Genomic DNA, 22,944 nt, shown 5'->3' with positions numbered 1-22,944 from the left:
TTTCATCATGCATTGAAAATGACTGCATTTTCTTGGATTGTCGGAAAGCCTTTGACACAGTGCCGCATAAGAGGCTGGTACTTAAGCTGGAGAGACAGGCAGGTGTAGCTGGTAAGGTGCTCCAGTGGATAAGGGAGTATCTAAGCAATAGGAAGCAGAGAGTTACGGTGAGGGGTGAGACCTCCGATTGGCGTGAAGTCACCAGTGGAGTCCCACAGGGCTCTGTACTCGGTCCTATCTTGTTTCTGATATATGTAAATGATCTCCCGGAGGGTATCGATTCATTTCTCTCAATGTTTGCGGACGATGCTAAAATTATGAGAAGGATTAAAACAGAAGAGGACTGTTTGAGGCTTCAAGAAGACCTAGACAAGCTGAAGGAATGGTCGAACAAATGGTTGTTAGAGTTTAACCCAACCAAATGTAATGTAATGAAGATAGGTGTAGGGAGCAGGAGGCCAGATACAAGGTATCATCTGGGAGAGGAAATTCTTCAGGAGTCAGAGAAGGAAAAAGACTTGGGGGTTGATATCACGCCAGACCTGTCTCCTGCAGCACACATCAAGCGGATAACATCAGCGGCATATGCCAGGCTGGCCAACATACGAACGACATTCAGAAACTTGTGTAAAGAATCATTCAGAACTTTGTATACCACATATGTCAGGCCAATCCTGGAGTATGCAGCCCCAGCATGGAGTCCATATCTAGTCAAGGATAAGACTAAACTGGAAAAGGTTCAAAGGTTTGCCACCAGACTAGTACCCGAGCTGAGAAGTATGAGCTACGAGGAGAGACTACGGGAATTAAACCTCACTTCGCTGGAAGACAGAAGAGTTAGGGGGGACATGATCACCACATTCAAGATTCTGAAGGGAATTGATAGGGTAGATAAAGACAGTCTATTTAACACGAGGGCAACACGCACAAGGGGACACAGGTGGAAACTGAGTGCCCAAATGAGCCACAGAGATATTAGAAAGAACTTTTTTAGTGTCAGAGTGGTTGACAAATGGAATGCATTAGGGGGTGATGTGGTGGAGGCTGACTCCATACACAGTTTCAAATGTAGATATGACAGAGCCCGATAGGCTCAGGAATCTGTACACCTGTTGATTGACGGTTGAGAGGCGGGACCAAAGAGCCAGAGCTCAACCCCCGCAAGCACAACTAGGTGAGTACAACTAGGTGAGTACACACGCACACGCACACACACGCACACGTGTGTAGGACACACGCCGCGGGAGTCTGTAGGAGACACGGGATTAGTGAGGTCCGCGGAAATTCGTCAATTTCTCGGGACATTGAAGGAGTATAGAGGCTAGATCATAGTATTTGGCCTCTCGCAGTGTGTAGCTAGCAGGGTGCAACATAGCATAGTCATATCGCTAGCGATAGTGCGAAGATTTGGCGAAGAAACGAAAAGTGGAGCTAGGGCATCACCGGTGCATGTAAGTGTGTGACCTGACCGGGTGGGACGACCCGCCGTGGAGCTACCTGATTGTGCTGTGAGTGGTGACTGTGATCAGTGGTACAGTGAATTAGTGAACTGTCACATAACGATACAGTGACTGACTCCAGAGCTTTGTGTAGACAGAGAAGAAGACCTCATCAATCTACCAGCATTTAGTGAATCACCTAGTGGGAGACAACGAAGGATAAACATCGTCATCATACATCGCTCATCTGGTTGTGTGAGCGGGAGGCAGTCTGGTATGTACCCCTCTCTGGTCAATTAATCAGGTGTACAGATTGAGGTAAAAGATTATCAAATTCTCGTTCAGGATATCAAATATATTTAAAAATCTCAGAGTGGCTCATTTAGGCAGAGGTAACGCATAAGGGATATCTTGACACATACAAGCACGCCCGCCCACGTACGTATACACGCACACAAGTGTGCACACGCTAAAACAGACACACACACACGTGCACGCACACACACACGTGCACGCGCACACACACACACAATTGTTCAGTCAGGGGAAAAGGCATTAACACCTGGGATAGACCTTACTATCCCCCCCCCTCTTGACCCCACCACCTGACCTGACCTGACTTAGTCGCCATCTCCGCCCCCCCCACCCCCAGTCCCCCGCATCGCCCATACACACACTCTTCCCCTCCCCACTCTCCCTCTCTCCCACTCCCTCTCTCCCACTCCCACTATCTCTCTCCTGCTCTCTCTCTCCTGCTCTCTCTCTCTCTCTCTCTCTCTCTCTCTCTCTCTCTCTCTCTCTCTCTCTCTCTCTCTCTCTCTCTCTCTCTCTCTCTCTCTCTCTCTCTCTCTCCCTCTCTCTCTCTCTCTCTCTCTCTCCCTCCCTCCCTCCCCCTCTCCCTCCCTCTCTTTCCTTCCCCCTCCCTCTCTTTCCTTCCCCCTCCCTCTCTTTCCTTCCCCCTCCCTCTCTGCCCCCACACACACACACACACACACCTCCCCCCTCTCTCCCTTACCCGCTCTCTCCCTCACCCGCTCTCTTCCTCATCCACTCTCTCCCTCTCCTCTCCCTCCCGCCTCTCTCTCCATCTCCTCCCCCCCCTCCCCTTCTACCTTCTTCTCACTTCAGTGGAAGGGTCGGATCCCCCCCCACCCACCCATTTATCTCTCCCTTTATCACTCCCTTTCTCTCTCTCTCTCTCTCTCTCTCTCTCTCTCTCTCTCTCTCTCTCTCTCTCTCTCTCTCTCTCTCTCTCTCTCCCTCTCTCTCTCTCTCCCTCCCCCATCCCAACAGGGTCAAGATGGCAGCCAGAGGTCCCAGGGGAGCAGGAAAGAGCCAAGGTGACGAGATGAAGGAAATGTTCGCCCAGTTTCTGGAGGACATCAAGAGTGAGATGCAAGAAATGATGCAGGAAATGAAGAACGAAATAAGCAACCTGAAAAGAGAGCTGACAGCAGCAAAGGAGGAGATTAGAACCCTCAAAGAGAATGGTATCGAGGCTGAGAGTCAGAAAACCACCCAGGGAGAAGGTGGTAATAGTTTTCTGGATGAGAATGCCACAATAAAAGCAACATTTGCGGAAATACTAAAAAAAAATAACTCTGAAGTAATGACTGCAGTGATGGAGGTGGCCATGAAAGCAGCCACCTCGCAGGAGGCGGCACGCTCCACTAGCCAACTGCTGGAAAGGAAAAGATCAGTGGTTGCTGTGGGTATTAGGGAACAGGAAGGAACCAATAGGACAGAGTGGAATGACAAGGACAAAGCAGCAGTGAATGAAGTACTAAAGGCACTAGACATGGAAGGGGCCGAGCATAGCATTGAGAAGGTTTTCAGGCTAGGCCGGTACAACAAAGACCGAGACCGAATGATAAAGATAGTGTTTGCAAACGAGAACACAAAGGAGAGGATCCTATCAAGGAAGAGCTCCCTGAAAAACGTGGGAAAATTAAAAAATGTATTCCTCCAGCGAGACATGACAACGGAGGAGAGAGCCATGGCGGCAGAAGCAAGGAAGAGGCGCAGGGCGAGAGGGGAAAACCAGGAAGTCACAGCTCCCAACACAACACCCCCAGAGGCGAGGGGGGAACCCACAACCAGCTACCCAGTAACACCAGAAGGGAGGACAACCCCGCCTCCCTCCTCTGCATAGAAAACCCCCCTACCCCAAACCCTCCCTGCCCCCACTCAAAAGTTCAGCCAAATCTCCCTCCCCCCACACCCAATCCCCACCCTTCTACCCCTCCCCTCCTCCCGAGTCCTCCCTCCCCCCCTTTCCTTCCCGTCCTCCCTCCCCTTTCACCCCATACCCTCCCTGTCCCTCCCCCTTCACTGGATCCCCCGCCCCTCATTCCAGTATCCTCTGAGATCCTGTTACCCACCTCACAGGTCCTCACACCCATGGAACAGCCTCCCCCACCAGCAGAACACTCACCAAGGAGGCGATTTGAGAAGGGACAGAAGAAAGTGAGCCTCAAAGCGATGTACACTAACATAGATGGAATTACAAATAAAGCAAATGAGCTTGGAGAACTGGTACTAGAGGAAAACCCAGACATAATAGCCCTCACAGAAACAAAGATCACGAAAACAATAACAAATGCAGTGTTTCCACAGGACTATTATGTTATGCGGAAAGAGAGGGAAGGAAGAGGTGGGGGTGGTGTAGCTCTGCTGGTAAGAAAAGGCTGGGATTTTGAGGAGATGGATATTCAGGGCTGTGAAGGTTTCAGTGACTACATAGCAGGTACTGTAACAAATGGAGGGAAAAAAATTATAGTCGCAGTCATATATAATCCACCACCAAATGACAGAAGACCTAGACAGGAATATGATAGAAACAACATGGCCACCATTAACATAATAGAAAGAGCAGCTTCTGTTGCTAGCAGGAATGGATCTGGACTACTAATTATGGGAGACTTCAACCATGGGAAGATAGATTGGAAGAACAGAGACCCGCATGGAGGACCAGAAACATGGAGAGCTAAGCTGCTGGACGTGGCAACAAGAAACTTTCTAAGCCAGCATACCAAAGAGCCAACAAGAATGAGAGGAGAAGATGAACCAGCAATGCTTGATTTGATATTTACCCTAAATGAATGGGATATAAGGGAAGTTAAGATGGAAGCGCCCTTGGGAATGAGTGACCACAGTGTATTGAACTTTGAGTACCTGGTAGAGCTAGGACTTATCTCCCCCCAAAAAGAACTAGGAATCAAAAGGCTGGCATACCGAAAGGGGAATTATGAACAGATGAGAAGTTTCCTAAGTGAAATACCTTGGGACACAGACCTCAGAGACAAGTCTGTACAGGGTATGATGGACTATGTTACCCAAAAGTGTCAGGAGGCAGTAAACAGGTTCATCCCGGCCCAAAGGGAAAAATCCGAGAAGCAACAAAAGAATCCATGGTATAATAGGGCATGTCTGAAAGCGAAGAAACTGAACAAGAAGGCGTGGAGGAACTTCCGGAATAACAGAACACCAGAAAGCAGGGAGAGATACCAGAGAACCAGGAATGAGTACGTCAGGGTGAGAAGAGAAGCAGAGAAAATTTTTGAAAATGATATAGCAAACAAAGCCAAGACCGAACCAAAGCTACTCCACAGTCACATCAGAAGGAAAACAACAGTGAAAGAACAGGTATTGAAACTTAGAACAGGCGAGGACAGGTATTCAGAGAATGACAGAGAGGTGTGTGAGGAACTCAACAAGAGGTTCCAGGAGGTCTTCACAATAGAACAGGGTGAGGTCACTGTGCTAGGAGAAATGGAGGTAAACCAGGCGGCCTTGGAGGAGTTCGAAATTACGAGAGAGGAGGTCAAGAGACACCTGCTGGATCTGGATGTTAGAAAGGCGGTTGGTACAGATGGGATCTCACCATGGGTACTGAAAGAGTGTGCAGAGGCACTTTGCTTGCCACTCTCCATAGTGTATAGTAAATCACTAGAGACGGGAGACCTACCAGAAATATGGAAGACGGCGAATGTGGTCTCAATATACAAAAAGGGCGACAGACAAGAGGCACTGAACTACAGGCCAGTGTCCTTGACTTGTATACCATGCAAGGTGATGGAGAAGATCGTGAGAAAAAACCTGGTAACACATCTGGAGAGAAGGGACTTCGTGACAAATCGCCAACATGGATTCAGGGAGGGTAAATCTTGCCTTACAGGCTTGATAGAATTCTACGATCAGGTGACACAGATTAAGCAAGAAAGAGAGGGCTGGGCGGACTGCATTTTCTTGGATTGTCGGAAAGCCTTTGACACAGTACCGCATAAGAGGCTGGTACATAAGCTGGAGAGACAGGCAGGTGTAGCTGGTAAGGTGCTCCAGTGGATAAGGGAGTATCTAAGCAATAGGAAGCAGAGAGTTACGGTGAGGGGTGAGACCTCCGATTGGCGTGAAGTCACCAGTGGAGTCCCACAGGGCTCTGTACTCGGCCCTATCTTGTTTCTGATATATGTAAATGATCTCCCGGAGGGTATCGATTCATTTCTCTCAATGTTTGCGGACGATGCTAAAATTATGAGAAGGATTAAAACAAAAGAGGACTGTTTGAGGCTTCAAGAAGACCTAGACAAGCTGAAGGAATGGTCGAACAAATGGTTGTTAGAGTTTAACCCAACCAAATGTAATGTAATGAAGATAGGTGTAGGGAGCAGGAGGCCAGATACAAGGTATCATCTGGGAGAGGAAATTCTTCAGGAGTCAGAGAAGGAAAAAGACTTGGGGGTTGATATCACGCCAGACCTGTCTCCTGCAGCACATATCAAACGGATAACATCAGCGGCATATGCCAGGCTGGCCAACATACGAACGGCATTCAGAAACTTGTGTAAAGAATCATTCAGAACTTTGTATACCACATATGTCAGGCCAATCCTGGAGTATGCAGCCCCAGCATGGAGTCCATATCTAGTCAAGGATAAGACTAAACTGGAAAAGGTTCAAAGGTTTGCCACCAGACTAGTACCCGAGCTGAGAGGTATGAGCTACGAGGAGAGACTACGGGAATTAAACCTCACTTCGCTGGAAGACAGAAGAGTTAGGGGGGACATGATCACCACATTCAAGATTCTGAAGGGGATTGATAGGGTAGATAAAGACAGTCTATTTAACACAAGGGGAACACGCACAAGGGGACACAGGTGGAAACTGAGTGCCCAAATGAGCCACAGAGATATTAGAAAGAACTTTTTTAGTGTCAGAGTGGTTGACAAATGGAATGCATTAGGGGGTGATGTGGTGGAGGCTGACTCCATACACAGTTTCAAGTGTAGATATGACAGAGCCCGATAGGCTCAGGAATCTGTACACCTGTTGATTGACGGTTGAGAGGCGGGACCAAAGAGCCAGAGCTCAACCCCCGCAAACACAACTAGGTGAGTACTAGGTGAGTACACACACACGGCTGAACACTATAACTGGTTGCTGTACCTGGCCTAGACCCCAACATAACAATTACAGAAGGCGTTATGGAGCCTCCAAGCTACTAGGTGAGTGTGGTAGTGGGTTTAATGTCCAGTAGTGAAGTATGTGCCCTTAATACATACTCACACTTGCTCATTCTTCACATTAATAGAAATAAACTATATTAATATTGTTGAAGTGACTTGTTACTTGTGAATTATTTGAATGTGAGGCGGTCTCATGTGAGGTGAGGTGAATGACGTCACAGGTAGTTGACCCATCAGGCCAAGGTAGTCAAAAGGCGCGGCGGGCAGTGTGGCGCGGGCCGTCGTGAGGAGAGGTGCTGCTCACCGCCCACCACAGGCCAAGGTAGTCAAGAGGCGCGGCGGGCCGTCGTGGGGAGAGGTGCTGCTCACCGCCCGCCTCACTGGTGTTACTAATTAGCCACCTGGACAGTGCTGTAGATCAGGTTACCTGCGCCAGGCTTACAGGCAAGTTACTCTAGATGTTTAGTTATTTTATCACATTGTTTTCTGTTGGTAGAACAATATTTGCTGATTTTCTAAATAAGCATGGCTATAAAACTTTATTCAAAATAATTCAATTAGCTCTGGTTTATTTGTTAGTAAATATGATAGTGTAATATACCTTTGTCTACTATTAGTAGACACTTTTACCTTGCTTAACTTTTCATGAAGCTTATTAAAACAAAATTAAATTCTAAAACGACTGCTACGTGATTAACTGTTCCATAACAGCGGCGTGTTAACTTTATAGTGAAATTGAACCTTTGACCAAAAGCAGGTGGAAAAAGTTTACAATTATAGTTTAATTCTGGCAGTTACAAGGTGTTTCTTGTGAATTATCAGACTTCAGGCTTTGAAATTCGGACCAAAGACTTTTAATTTAGCAAGTGTCACTCTTCACCCCCCCTCCCCTCCGACCATCCAATGTGAATGCAACTAGCCATCCTGACTCAGTGTCGTCTAAGCTGCAGCCAACACCAGAGACGCCATAATTAACATTAACCTCCTGTGTAACTAAGCACTATATTTTGTCCAATACAAGTAAATATTAATGTATATTTATATAGTGTATAGGTCTGATAGTTGTTGGACATTATAGCTCCCGAGTGTATTCCAACCAGTCTCCCTCGCGTAATAAATAACTATGTATAATAATAGTTCACGTATGAAAAACTATTTTAAATGAATCTAATGTTAAAATGTATGAACTGTTGTGGGTCAGGGCACGGAGGAGCATAGATTGAGGACATGTTATGTGAAGCGAACAAATGAACAAATCCACAAGGGCCGTGACGAGGATTCGAACCTGCGTCCAGGAGCATCCCAGACACTGCCTTAATCGACTGAGGTACGGATTGGAGAGGCTACGGGATCAAATAAGTTGAGTATTACTTCGGTTTCAACCCTTTTACCCTGTCGTAGCTCAGTCGATTAAGGCAGTGTCTGGGATGCTCCCGGACGCAGGTTCGAATCCTCGTCACGGCCCTTGTGGATTTGTTCATTTGATGCATCATGTTAGTGTGATCTCTGTGTGGTATGTGAGAAGCGTTCTTCACGTTCATGTTTGGCTGCCCGGGTTAACGACCACTTGGCCGTTGTTGAGAACGGTCATGTTTGGCTGCCCGGGTTAACGACCACTTGGCCGTTGTTGAGAACGGTCATGATTGGCTGCCCGGGTTAACGACCACTTGGCCGTTGTTGAGAACGGCCATGATTGGCTGCCCGGGTTAACGACCACTTGGCCGTTGTTGAGAACGGTCATGATTGGCTGCCCGGGTTAACGACCACTTGGCCGTTGTTGAGAACGGTCATGTTTGGCTGCCCGGGTTAACGACCACTTGGCCGTTGTTAAGAACGGTCATGTTTGGCTGCCCGGGTTAACGACCACTTGGCCGTTGAGAACGGCCATGATTGGCTGCCCGGGTTAACGATCACTTGGCCGTTGTTAAGATCGGTCATGTTTGGCTGCCCGGGTTAACGACCACTTGGCCGTTGAGAACGGTCATGTTTGGCTGCCCGGGTTAACGACCACTTGGCCGTTGAGAACGGTCATGTTTGGCTGCCCGGGTTAACGACCACTTGGCCGTTGAGAACGGTCATGTTTGGCTGCCCGGGTTAACGACCACTTGGCCGTTGAGAACGGTCATGTTTGGCTGCCCGGGTTAACGACCACTTGGCCGTTGAGAACGGTCATGTTTGGCTGCCCGGGTTAACGACCACTTGGCCGTTGTTGAGAACGGTCATGTTTGGCTGCCCGGGTTAACGACCACTTGGCCGTTGTTAAGAACGGTCATGTTTGGCTGCCCGGGTTAACGACCACTTGGCCGTTGTTGAGAACGGTCATGATTGGCTGCCCGGGTTAACGACCACTTGGTCGTTGTTGAGAACGGCCATGATTGGCTGCCCGGGTTAACGACCACTTGGTCGTTGTTGAGAACGGTCATGATTGGCTGCCCGGGTTAACGACCACTTGGTCGTTGTTGAGAACGGCCATGTTTGGCTGCCCGGGTTAACGACCACTTGGTCGTTGTTGAGAACGGCCTGTGGATGAGTCAAGTCTGAGGTTGGGTTTCGCCATTGTGGTAAGTCGGCTTTTTAGATCAACCAAAGTCTGACCTGATCGATTGTTTAGCGGGATATTTCTCAAACTTTACATGAAGATGTGTTCATTTTATTATTTTGAGGTATTTAATATAATTTGTAATTTCAGATATGTACGAGAGTGCACCAGTACAACGGCACTGCAGGAATGGTCAACCAGACCCAAGAAATTGGTCTCGTACAACGGCACTGCAGGTATGGAGGGATTAAAGTTACTTGGTAAAACTTCTCTTGAATCGCAGTGGTCATAATGTAGTGTATATATTGCCACAAGTACAATAAGTGAAGGGTTTAATAATTGTAATCATTTAACTCACTATACCATGAAGCAGTGATCTTCTAATAGGTATAGTCTAATGTAATTTGTGCATCAACCACTTGAGTGGTAAACCATTCTTTTGGCCAGTAATTTGACCATTTAGTAGTAGGTAGTGTAACATGGTTAATGTTAATCTAACATTTTTGGGTACATTTCAATCCTCTTGCCTCCCCTCTCCATCCACCCTTCTGTTAGTCTCTTCTATCCCACCAGTCCAATCAATTAGACAAAAATTACCCAAGAGGGTGATGCTTCAGCTGGGGGTTAGAAGACTATCCTGCGAGAGGAAAGTTATAGCATGAGGAGAAAGTGTCGGGGCAAAACCTAATAAGCTGAATATACCGTCGGACAGTTTCGGGAGGCTGACCACTTGGCAGCTACGTGGCCATCATCCGCATCTTGCACAAGGTATTGGTAGCTCTGGAACGCTGCAGCAATTCTACAGATCACAGGGCCTGCCACCTGACCACAATTTCTGTTGAAGTGTTAGAGGTGAACGTTTCTGGGTCTCCAGAACTGCGTAACGTAGTTTACCTGGTTTGTTAGTGCTGAGTGTCCCTCATTATTGCGAGAAGACAATATAATTGGCAGAGCTCCTATGACCACAGGATAAAAGGTTTTAAAGCAGGGACACCAGACTACTCAAGGGGTCTATGGTTTTGCTGGGAATGAAGCCGTTACTAATGTCACTGGGGGATGTTCCCTTTGTCCAAGCTAACAAAGGAGGCTCCGAAGGAAGCCAGTTCCAGGCCGGATGTTCACCGAAGGTTTCCTTCAATAAGACTAGAGCGTGTTAACTTCCTTTTGGATGCTTCCTGAAGTTGTCGGAATGAGTAACTTGGGTAGCACCTTCCTCTATAGACTGGATGTGTGTTCCCGTACAAAATGTCACTGGAGAGGCCAGTTTCTTGGCAGCTTTTCCTATGGTAGATTTTGGACAGTCACTTGACTGCCCCAGAGCTCCTCCAAGCCTTTCTCCAGATTACTCTGATCACTAGTTGTACCTTTGACTCGGGTTCCCAGGGAGAAAGGTAGATCTCTTGAGAGAAACCGGGTGGCAGGATGTTTATAAACGTGAAGGTTTCAGACTTTGTAATAAACCTTTATGGGCCTCTTTCTCCATCTATATATATATATACATAGGTACCTAGGAAGGGCAGCTCCTCCAAATGGTAAATTTCAGGTCTGGATGAACTTAGCCCATTCATGGATGTCTTGAACTGTAGTAAACCAACCTCTCTTTTTCGACAGAGGTCAAATGCTCGTTTCCAGCATCCCCGTCCTCAGGCCAGGCTCATTAGTAGTGACCATACACCCCCCCCCTCCTTACCTCCCCGTCAAATGTATTCATCCGGTTTAACATTGTGTAAACAATTGGTTGTCATGAGTTAATATTATAATTTAAATATCAATGTAAAGTTAGGGGGTAGGTTAGATTAGGTGTTAAGGTTCTGTTGGCTATTACTTATATTAGAAGTAGGTGAAGTGAAAGTTAGCGCTTTCGAATTCTAATAGAGGCCGCCAGCTAAGCACTGAGAAGTTTGCACACGATCTATAGTATAGTGTAAAAGCTCGTCTTCGTAAACAAAGGCTAAAGTACATTCCATACACCTACTAACCCCCCGCCCCCCCCCCCTAAGGTTTATGAATGAAAAACCTGTTTTCACATGTGTCACCTTGAGGTGTTTCTGGGGCTTAGCATCACCGCGGCCCAGTCAACGACCAGGCCTCCTGGTGGCTGGACTGGTCAACCAGCCCGTTGGACGCGGCTGCTCGCAGTCTGACGTACGAATCACAGCTTGGTTGATCAGGTAGGTCACAACTGATGACGTTCAAACATATCTTTAACACTGATTCGTTGACGACCTTTGAACCACAATCCTGTGAATGCTTCACCCACGTACTACAAATACAAATAATTGCCAACATAACATACACCTAACCAATGCCTAAATATGCATCGTATACTAATTGAATAACAATATTTTTTTTGTATTTCTTATTATATACTGCTTATTACATAGACCAACCAGGTCGTAACACTTGCACCAGAGAATCTTCTAGGGAACCAAATCTTTTGTATGGGACTTTACATCATTTTGTTGTACCAATATCTCTTCTCCGTTGTACCCATAGTCGTTCTCTTGTGTAGCTCTCGTATCTCTAATTCCTTTTTTCGTAGCGAGTCTTCAAAAATGCATTGCCCCTCTGAGGCTAATGTTACAATTGGCGGTCATTTCATGGGTTGTCACACATTATTGAATCAGTTTACCTGGTTCCTATTCTGGGGGGAGAACCACAGCCTTCTCTGGGGGAGGGGGTGGCCCCTGTTACCAAATACCCGCAGGACATTACATGGTCTGTTACAGCTATAGCTGCTTCGTAGTGTAACTGGTCCTGGTGACCCGGTGTCTCCTCCTCTTAGCCTCTTGGTCTGTGCTTATCGTTGTCTCCAGCTTGTTTGCCATATACATTATTTCATTTCAATCGACAGAATCTTTTATTCAATCTTTTATTCTTTCAATCGACAGAAATATACTTTTTCTGCTGTGTCCTGGGTGCCTGCTGTAAGAATCTTAGTCCTGTGTACTCTTTGAAATCCATAGTCAAAGTCCGTAATTCATCTAGGTCTGCTCAGAGTACTAGTTCCATCATTATCACATACAAACAAGGATAGAACAGACTTCCTGGTTTCATGTTTTCTCTCAGTTGATGCTATTGATGAGTTCTGTCAGTAGTGCTTGCTGCACAATCCTGGCTGTGAAAAAAAAACATAATTTGGTCTAGTTTCGCTTTGCCCAATTATCTAGTGACCTAATAGACGAATAGCAGACAAATGTGTAAACGAATGTGTGACGGGAAACATTGGTGGCCGTGCAGTCTCTAATTCGTCACAAAATATATAAAAAAAAAATTAAACTGCAAAGGTGTCTTCACAGTGAGGTAAACTGTAGGATAAAGCAGAGGGAAAAAAACATTTAAAAAATACTTTACTTTAAAAATTAAACAAATTACAAAAATATCCAGGCTTGGCTCTAATACAAAGTGTGCAAAACAAACAGGATGAACAATCAAATTTACATTACGTTAAGGTGCAAAATATGGTGCAGAATACTATGGGCGAGTTTGACTAAATCCGTTACCACACTCAGATGTTAACAGGTCTACTCAGGTGAGCACACAGGAGTAATGTAACTCATGATTGGCAAGAACGCCCAATTTATACAGAATATCAGCCGGGCAGATGGAGCTGGTGACTTATTTTTACTATTAACCGGCTGTTAAACTGCTTGTTTCGGAAGGCGTGGTCTCCCAGCGACCCAGGTGTGAGGTGGGGTGAGGGTCGATGGGGTAGGTAGACTGGTGGTATTGTCTAGACGTCTGGAAGTAGTTGTTCTTGGCTGCAGTTCTTGATTAAATGAGTAGAATAGGTGATAATGGAGTAGGCCGAATCTCTTCCTAGAGATTTTACCGTGACATACGGCAATTCCATAAAGAAATGTCAAGGTTTCATGGTGTCGTGGACTAGTAACAAGGAAGGTTAGACCTGCCTTAACGTGTGAGTGAACCCTTCAGACCTGGGTGCACGAAACTAACCCTCTAAGTTCTCTCCCTATGATGGGAACAACCGAGTGCCACTGATGACTTGCATAGTCTCCTCTGGTGATCTGGGCGTGCAACAACTCTTGCAATATCCTTGGCCAGCCCAGCCAGAGTCCAGCCCATAGAAACCCAGCAAGGCAGACCTTGGTCCCAGACCAGAGAATACAGGAGAGTGCACGGATGGATGTGCACTCCTGTGGATTCCACGCTGATGTACATCTGGTCATACTCGCTCACCCAACTTAACACAAGTGAAAATACTTCCTCTCATACCAGGACAAACTTGTGCCACCTCCTTACTCTTCTGGGTGATGTAATCAATAACGTCTGTGCAGTCTTTCTTTTTGAGCTTTGTTACCTGTGTTTATATTATAAATTGTTTCCTTGTAATTTCAATTTAGATATTGCAGGCTTTGGCTTTCTGGTCCCTTCCCTGAGTAAGTTATCCCTTCTTTCACCATATATTTAAACGTAAAGATAATGTTCACTCATTCCCATGGGTCTACGAACTTTATTTCTCATGTGAATCGTTCAGTTTTTTCGAGGTAAAGTCAAGCTGGTTAATCTTTGTGTTGATTACATGTTGGATTAAAATGTTTGTCATGTCCAATAGTTTAGCTCGCTCGCTGTGCCACCATATGGTTCTTGTAACTTTTAATGGGTGGAGTCCCTATGATTGGAAGTCGGAATCGATTTTTAACAGGCGACAGTCTGCCCTTTCAGTAATGGTAGGAACTGCAATGGTTGTCATTTAATGGAGGGTTATATATCACAGCTACTATCTTTGGTCCTGCCATCGTCATGGTGACTGTTATGTAGTATCTGAACTCCTCGCAGCCTGGGATATCAATCTCCTGGAAACCCTAATACTTTATCAGCAGGGCCGCCACTCCTCCCCTTCCTTCCCTCTGTAGTGTGAGGTGTAATGTTGGCACGAGTACACAGCCTTGAGGCACTCCAGCATTAGGGTCCAAATAGTCAGTGGAGGAATCTTTTATTTTGTAGTTGTCAAAGAAGTATTTTATCGGACGTGGAAGGTCATTCATAATTTACTTCTAGTAGTCAAGCCAGTGTCGATGGCTTTTTCAGTCTGTCAAGTGTTCTGATATATTGTGTGGTAAATGTGCAGCTTCTCGGTATGTTAATGTCTTGTGCAGGTCGGTTTAGCCTGACTCGAATTTTCAGTAGCGTCGCCCAGTCTTGGGAACGTTTTGTGCTGCCCATAGACATAGGTTTCTGATCTAAACATATCACAGGTTTTTATGTTGGTGTTTTCAGACCGTTGAGTCGGTAATTTCTCTTATACCAGAGTGTTAAACAATATAGTCTTGACAAGAGATGGGGACATCTAGGTCTAATTCAACTTCTTCCTTGTTACACGCAAATTTGGCTCAATGTTAGTCATTATGGTGGGTTATATTTGTGAGATGGTATCCATACACGAGATTCTGAACCCTTTATTCTGTGACTATTTATAAGTGCAATTATGAAGCTCTTACTGTCGATCATGCTGGAAAAGTTTTGAAGAGCAGACTTTGAAACACAATTATGTCACCACCTCCTGTGACTTTATATATACTGAGAGCTAGTTGTAGTGCAGCAGCAGTTTGTACAGAGGTCAGCCAGTTGTTTAACCTGACACTTACTGTGTGGAAGTATTGTTCCTGTACCTGCATACTGCTGCAGTCCGTCCTGTAGATGATTGGACTGGGTCATCGGTGTAGACAGTACTCATGGGATCTTAAAAGTTATGACGAGAGGCAATTATTTAAAGTGTGACAGCTTTGGAAAGAGCAGATTCTCATTACCTTTCTTAGTGGCAGGTGTATATGGTACTTGAATTGTGGGAACAAATGAAGAGGAATATCAGTTGCAGGTATATTGCATTTAAAAGATGTGGGGGTTTTCATTTTCGCTTTCACGACTTTTGCTTTTGCTTTCACGACTGCAATGCGTACATCGCCAATGTACATGTGGCAGACGCTTCGCGAAGCTGTCGGAATTAGCAGAATAGAAAATACGAGAGCAACTGTACAGAGCCTGGGAGCAAGGTAGAGTTAGTCCTTGAGGGTCTCTTCTCAGACTAGCCTCACCTGGTCCTGCTTCACGTTGATCGTTGGAATCTCCTCAATGATTTAACGCTTTAAGGGACTCCCAGGGTCCTCATCACATTTATAGTTTAGGGACTTGGGCAACTCGGTGTTGAAGACACTTCGAGCTGAAGGCTTGAGTAATGTTGGCAGTATTCAGAAGTGGTCCAACGGAAACACCGCATAAAGCTTAACAGTAGTTTATTTACTAACTTAACCACTAATACACAGGGTGTTTGATTTACTTTAGATTGGCGTCAGCAAAGCTATGGTTATATTAGCGAGACTCTTGACGTTTGGCTAATCGACTCGTGGAGAAACACCTAACTTAACACAGTTGACAGCCAATCATTAATACGGCAACCTAACTGCCGGTATGCAAAGGAATCACAAGAGTTCCAACCAGATACTCGGTAATGATGTGCAATAAATCAACAAATACTGTCAATGGGACAGGCAATAACATGCACAATAATAATCACACAATAACTAAATATGTGGTGTATGTGAAGCTCACATTCAGAGACTAGTGAAATGCAGTGATACCACACAGATAACCACGCATTCACCGTCGATTCACCTATAAGCTGTGACAGGTATAAGAAGGTGAGAACTGTGGTTGATCCCTCAGATCAACACACAATAAAACAATGACAAGATTTTGTACTTACAGATAAGGTACCTTTCCTTACTCACTCACTCAGGCACATTTATACAAGCACTCGTAGGTGGCCTGACAACTGGTTTCGCTCATAGACACGGAGGGTACTTGCAGCAGGGCGTGCTGTATGCTTAACACACACACACACACACACACACACACACACACACACACACACACACACACACGCACGCACGCGCGCACACTGGCACTGGCGATGAGTAAGGTGGTGACGTCACGTAGTAATGAGGGCGGCGGCGGGCGCCTCGAGGTACTGAGGTAGACGCTCGGGGACTAGTGGCAGCTGTGGTACCATGCAGGTACACTTGTGGTAAAGTCACACACAGGTTACTTAGGCGGTGGCACTGCCTTAGTTCACTCTAAGTCACTCACAACGATCTTTGTCACCAGGGGTTACCTGATACCAGTCTGTTTCGCTCTAGAGATTTGTCACTTTAGGCTTCTGAACAATATATTCACACTCGTGATTCTGGGTGAGAGTGGTATATCGTAGAGACGCTGAGTTAGCTTGACGGTGAGGAATAGACGGTGTTCAGTCTATTGGCCGGTAGACAGAACAGAACCCGTCCTCTGGGTTTGGTCTCCCTCACGTGAATGGTTTTGCCTGAAGCTCAGGGCATCTTGTTTGGCACACACAAGAGGATTACAATTTTACCAATGGCATTGCAGCAAATGGGCGGGAACCAATCATATTAGCTCGTTCGATGAGCAGTAGGAGAGGTGACGTCATGAACACGTCACGAACACGTCATAACTGTTATTCACCATCGCGCCGGTTGACCCCAGAGGTCAGACGGTCGCCTGGTTGGCATGTCCCCTCTACTGTCTCTGACGCGGGCACCAGTCAATGTACTCACTGACCCTTGGTGGCCAGTATGCTTAACTCCCTGTATCTACTTCCTGCCTGGACATACGGCGGCCTCCGTATTATGAAAGGGTTCCTGGTTAAGTGGGCATTCTGGAGATACCCAACATGCCAGGTCACTATCCAGGGTTAACAGAAATAGGACCTTGTGCACAAGATAGGTCCACTGTCCACTGCAATGAGCCATTCAAGTCGGCTGTGGGAGAATCTTGACACTCACAAAAGGAATGTTCAGTTTGATTAGATTGTTGGGATTTTACTCGGTCATTTATCATACAAGGAGTGAGTTGGTATGTTGCACCACTTAATACGGTGTTAACGGTACAGAATACTTTGTCTCTGAGCAAGGCTGGAGATGTAAGGTCTCATGACTTTATGGGAAAAGGTTGAGTTGACTTGTAAGATTCTCTAGTATAGTTGGAAGCTTCAGTTCTTCCCTCAAGTTAATGATTCGTGTGCATCTTGGGGTACCAAGAATTACCCTCATGGCTTCATTATGTATTACTTCCAATTTGTTCAAACAGAGGCGAGGAAGATAAATGCAATGAACTAACAAGTGTTGAACAGTACCATATTTAACATTAATACCAATTTTCTTACCAGAAAGTATTTTCAGTGATTTGTCTTTTAACCTAAGATGGTCGTTTACATTGTCACTGATACCTACTCAAAGGTATTTGTGCTGCCTATATTTGTTTTGGTTGTTGACTTTGAAAGCTTGAGGGACATTGGTTCATTTTAGGGAAAAAGTGATGGATTAAATTATATACAAAACCGAATTGGATGCTTTTAGCAGCGAGAGTGAATCGCGTAGAGCTTGCAGTCTCGTTTGGTATTCGAAACAATACAAATGTCAGACATAACAGATGACGGCTTCATCAGCTAGTGTGGGAATATCAGATTATTTGGTGTTTTAGCACATTGAACAATGATGGGCTAAGCACGCCTCCTTTCGACGAACTCGACTTAAATGGTGCAGAAAGTTTACTTTTGAGCCCCCTTGAAAGAACTGAGGCAGTTGTGATACAAGGGTACCCCTTGAGGTATGTCGAGTATAACATTATCTCCAAAAGAGGTTAATTGTTCTAAGATTATTTCCCCTTTTTGATGAATCAAAAGCAGTTTGGAGGTCAATAAATGTCGCCCGAGAATATGGTCCCTGTCAAATAAAATATTCAGTAAAGCAAGTCTGAATGCTTCTTCCAGGAAGGAAACCATACAGGTTAGTAGCAAGTTGGAATCTAATTTGAATCATTAACCTATCGTATATAATCTTTTCAAGAGCTTTACATTTACAGGATGTCAGAGATGGGTCTGAAGGCACAAAGAAATCACATTAATGTGATGTATCAATAAGAAAATTAGGTGCTTGTGAGCAGGATTCGAACCTCGGCTCTGGGTAATCCAAGACATTCCAGGTTGCAATTCATTTGACCATGTGGTGGTGCAATTGTCTAAAATCTTTGATTGGAAGTCCCCGAGTATCGCTTCGACTCTAACTCTCGACTCCCATTAATTTTCTGATGTGGGCCTGAATTGTTGTTAATTTGGCTTGGGTATTATGAGTCAGTGTCTAGCTGTCAGGTAATATACTATGCCTCAGACTAAGATTAAATAATAACAGCAGAGGACCATTGTAGGGGTTATTGAGGATGTAAAGGATTCCTCCCGTCCTGGGTTGTAAATTTGCAAAGTAATACCGAGGATTTAAAACGTTGTTAAGTCATGCTGCAATGATGCATGCAACATTAAAAGGGTGAAATTATAGAAAACCAAATGTTTTTGGTTAGATGCAAGATGTTAGTGTAACGAAAAACGGAAACTAATAGCTCTTCTGTCCATTAGCCCGGTCATTATATTAACTATTCAAGAGTTCCCCAGAGTTCATACTACACGCTCCAGGTCAACACCCTGTAACCTCGAGGATTGATCACCAAGGTACCACAAAAACAAGGCATTGTACCTGATCAGCTACCAGTAAACTCGAGAGACTAATACTTTCCACCGTCACCATCCATTCTTGTAAACCTATGTAATACAAGGAATGGAACTTGTTTGTACAACACAATATCAGAGATGTTCATGTATCAACTGTAAGTTTGTACTCGTATATAATCAAGCCTTCAAATCCATAAGCATCCGAGAACTCTTCCCCTCCCCCCTCCCTTTCCAACCTGCAACCTATCATAGGAAACTCAAGATCCCGGGATCGGAATTAAAGCCAATTTACAGCAACAAATTAATCATTTATGTTTACTATTAGGTCTTCACTTAAATGGATAATACAATTCAACTATATCATAACATGTTCAATATCAACATGAATACACAAATGTGAATCACCATACAGGAAATTGACAGTTCTACGGCTGACTGCCCCTGAAAATCAAACACCTAAGTTGGAAAACAGTCACCTCACAAGCTCACTCACCCAAGACTGAGCCAAAGTTTGATAGAGAGGTGAGGGGGTGAGATGGTTACAGTTGAGTTCCCCACCCGGCCTGTGTAAGCCTGGCCTGGCTGTGGGACTCACGACCAGCGGTCTCCACTACTGTTCTGCTCAACATTCAATTTTGTCTCCTCTCAAAAGTACACTTCCATGGGTATTTGTGGGGGATCCTGGAGCTAAGCCCTGCCTACCCGGTAAGATAGCCTCAGGCTCTCTCCCTAAAACAGTAGGCAGCTGCTTGTCTGAAGGACACACCCCAGCCAGCTGTCTGCAATTATCGGCTTAGCAAAAGGCAAGGTCAACCTGTAGTCATTACTTCTAAAGGGTGAGATCCCGTAATTACTAAGACCAGACAGCCTGGCGCCCTCAACTATCCTGTCTCGTTGTATGTAAATATTACTAAAACACATTTATAGTGGTACAATACAAGATAAAATAGTAAGGTAAGAAGGGCATAAGTGACGAACGAAGTTAAAAACTTTCAAAACCAAAATGTTTGTTTTATCAATGTTTTATAGTGTTTTAAAATGTTTCGTATATTAGGTAGTGTAAGTATGGTTTTTCCACTGTAATTATCATTGCAACATGCCTGGGAATGAGGGGAAGGGAGGAAATTAGAAGAGAATTACAAATGTTTTAAATTGATTCATACAGTTGATCATTTCATATACTGTAACAAAGAATTAGCGTGAGAGATACAGCAAATATTAGACTTTAATTTCGGGAGGAGAAACGTTTAGGGAAGAGTTTCAAATTGGTTAAGTCAGTTTCAATGAGTGTTATCCTGGTCATCTTGAGATGATTTCGGGGTTTAGTGTCCCTGTGGCCCGGTCCTCGACCAAGCCCCCTTTTTGTTACACACCCCCATGAAGCACCCCTTAGCAGCTGTCTGTTAGGTACCTATTTATTGCTAGATGAACAGGCTCATCAGGGTGAAAGAAACTACCCAATTGTTTCCTTCTCCCGTGCCTGTGTCCATTACAAGCTTGAGGCAGCCGTCCTCAACTTGAAGCACCGGGAGCGTTTATCTTTTCCCGAGGTGAGAAGCCAGGTTCGCCGGCTCCCGCCTTATGCTAACATCTCTTATGCTCGCGTGTTGCGCTCTTCCTCTCCTCGTCCTTCCCCCCTTCCTCAGACTCACAACCGTTTCCGGGCCTTGGACCCTGATACGCCCACTGCCCCCTTCTCTGTTCCTTTGAGTTCTCTCCCGAGGGGTCCCCCTCCTGGTCCTCTGTCTGGGGTTCCCCTTCTTTCAACCCGGTCTGTCATTTCTCCTGTGTCTTCTTCCTCGTCCCCCTCCGATCCTCCTTCCCATCCTCTTCCTCCATCTATCGGCTCTCCCCACCGCCTGTCGGTGCAGGCGGATGTCCATCGCTCTCCTCACGGCCGTCGTGTGTGCTCTCGTTCGGCTTCTCCTGTTGAGACACTGGAATCCGTTGCCCGGTACGTAGTTGCTGGGACACCGGTCTCTTTAAGTCAGAAGCGTAAACCTGGCTCCTCTCCTTCCTCTTCCCCGGCGGGTAAGAAGGCTTCGCTTTCTTCCTCAGCTCCTACTTCTGGCTCTGTTGCTCCTTCCCCTCCCGTTTCAGTGATTGCGCCCCCTGTTCCTGCTATGGAGGTTTCTTTGGCCCTTGCTTCAAATTTCGGTTGCTGCTCTTGCTGGGGTGCGCTCCCCTCTTTCTACTCCCCCTCTTCCTGCTGCTGTCCTTGACTGCTCCTCTCCGTTGTCTCCTCCTCCTCCTCCGGACCCCGCCCGCCCACCTCTGATCTGTTCTCCCGTTTCCTTCCCTCCGTCTTTGCTCAGTTTACCCATGCCCCCTAACCCTGATCCCGACCCTGATATTCTTTAACGTGCTCTGTTGCTCTTTCGCCTTTGTTTCTTCCTTGTTCTCTGTTTTTGTCCTTTCTCTTCTCGTCGTTGTCCATTCTTCAATGGAACGTTCGAGGTTATTACGCCAATTTCCTTGAACTCCAACTTCTGATTTCGCGGTTTTCGCCCCTTTGTGTCTGTCTCCAGGAGCCAATGCTTGGTGCTCGTCCTGGTCGTTTTCGTGGCTATTCCTTTCTCTCTCCCCCCCCCCCCCAGCCATTGCTGGGGCTTCTAATTCTTCTGCTCTCTTGATTCGTGCTGATGTTCCCTTTGTTCCTTTACTTTTTCCTCCGCCTCTCCATTGTTCTGCTGCTCGTATCTTTGTGGGGAAATGGTACAGAGTTTGTTCCATTTATCTCCCCCCGAGTGTCCCGCGCTCTTCCCGATTTGAAACACCACCTAGACTCCTTGCCGGAGCCTGTGCTCCTGCTGGGTGACTTCAATTGTCGTCATTCTCTTTGGGGTGACGTTCTGACGAATACCCGGGGTCGCCTCTTTGAGCCGTTCCTCTCTTCTTCCCTGTCTCTTCTGAATTCTGGTGAGCCCACTCATTTGGACTCTCGGACCAACACCCTTTCTTGTCTTGATCTTTCTCTCTGCTCTTCTTCTCTTTGCTTAGATTTCACGTGGCAGGTTCTTGATGACCTCCATGGAAGTGATCATTTCCCCATCCTTGTTTCCTTTTTCTCTTTTCGCCCTTCCCTCTCTTTCCCTAGGTGGCAGTTTGCTAAGGCAGACTGGACCCTATTTACCCTCAGTGCTGCTCTCTCTGACCTGCCCCTCTCTCGCGCTCTCCTCCTTTTTCATGACTGTCTTCAACGCTGCCCTCAGCTCTATTCCTCGCTCTTCCTCTCGGGGTCCACGGAAGTGCGTTCCCTGGTGGAATGCGGACTGTGCTCGGGCTGTCCTCTGTAAGCGTGCAGCCTGGAAGAGGCACCGCCGTAGGCAGACGACCGATTCTTTTCTTTTCTTTCGGAAAGCGAGTGCGGTGGCCCGTAGGGCCATCCGTATGACTAAACGTGAATGTTGGGCATCTTATGTATCAACAATTACGTCCGAAACCCCTCTGGCCCAGATCTGGAAGCGTATCCGCAAGATAGCGGGTAAGTTCGTTCCCGATGTTTCACCGGTCCTTCACCTTCATGATACTCTTGTGGCGGACCCGTTGCAGGTCGCTTCCGAACTGGGTTCCCACTTTTCTTCTGTTAGCTCTGGTCTTCATCTTCCCCAATCTTTCCTTCTTCGTAAACCTGTCCTTGAGTCTCTTCCTTTAGATTTCTGCACTCATCTTCAGCTTCCCTATAATGATCCCTTCTCTCTCTCTCTGAACTTCGTTCTGCCCTGGCCCTCTGCGGTGTTACGGCGGCGGGCTCCGATGGTATTCATTATGAGATGCTTCGCCATCTCCCTCCGAGCACGTCTCGGTATTTACTGAGTCTGTATAATCGGATCTGGGAGTCGTCGTCAGTCCCTGAGGACTGGCTCGATGCCGTTGTCCTCCCTGTTCGCAAACCGGGGTCTCTGGGTACTTCCCCTAAGGACTTTCGCCCTATTGCTCTCACAAGTTGTGTCTGCAAACTCT

The 22,944-nt window shown here is 46.2% G+C and overlaps 1 long non-coding RNA gene across 2 annotated transcripts in view; it reads left to right on the top strand.

The window, feature by feature from the left end:
• Positions 1 to 7,153: 7,153 nt before the first annotated feature.
• Positions 7,154 to 22,944, top strand: part of LOC123749687 (uncharacterized) — a 103,597-nt gene continuing 87,806 nt past the window's right edge. For both annotated transcript variants that reach the window (XR_011229138.1, XR_011229137.1), the window contains exons 1-2: positions 7,154 to 7,348; positions 9,594 to 9,679. This is a non-coding gene — a long non-coding RNA (uncharacterized lncRNA). The remainder of the gene's footprint in view (positions 7,349 to 9,593; positions 9,680 to 22,944) is intronic.

Source organism: Procambarus clarkii, chromosome 19, assembly GCF_040958095.1.
Source record: "Procambarus clarkii isolate CNS0578487 chromosome 19, FALCON_Pclarkii_2.0, whole genome shotgun sequence".
NCBI classification, from domain to species: domain Eukaryota; kingdom Metazoa; phylum Arthropoda; class Malacostraca; order Decapoda; family Cambaridae; genus Procambarus; species Procambarus clarkii.
The sequence above is the reverse complement of the archived record's forward strand: the minus strand, read 5'-3'. Positions and strand labels throughout refer to the sequence as shown.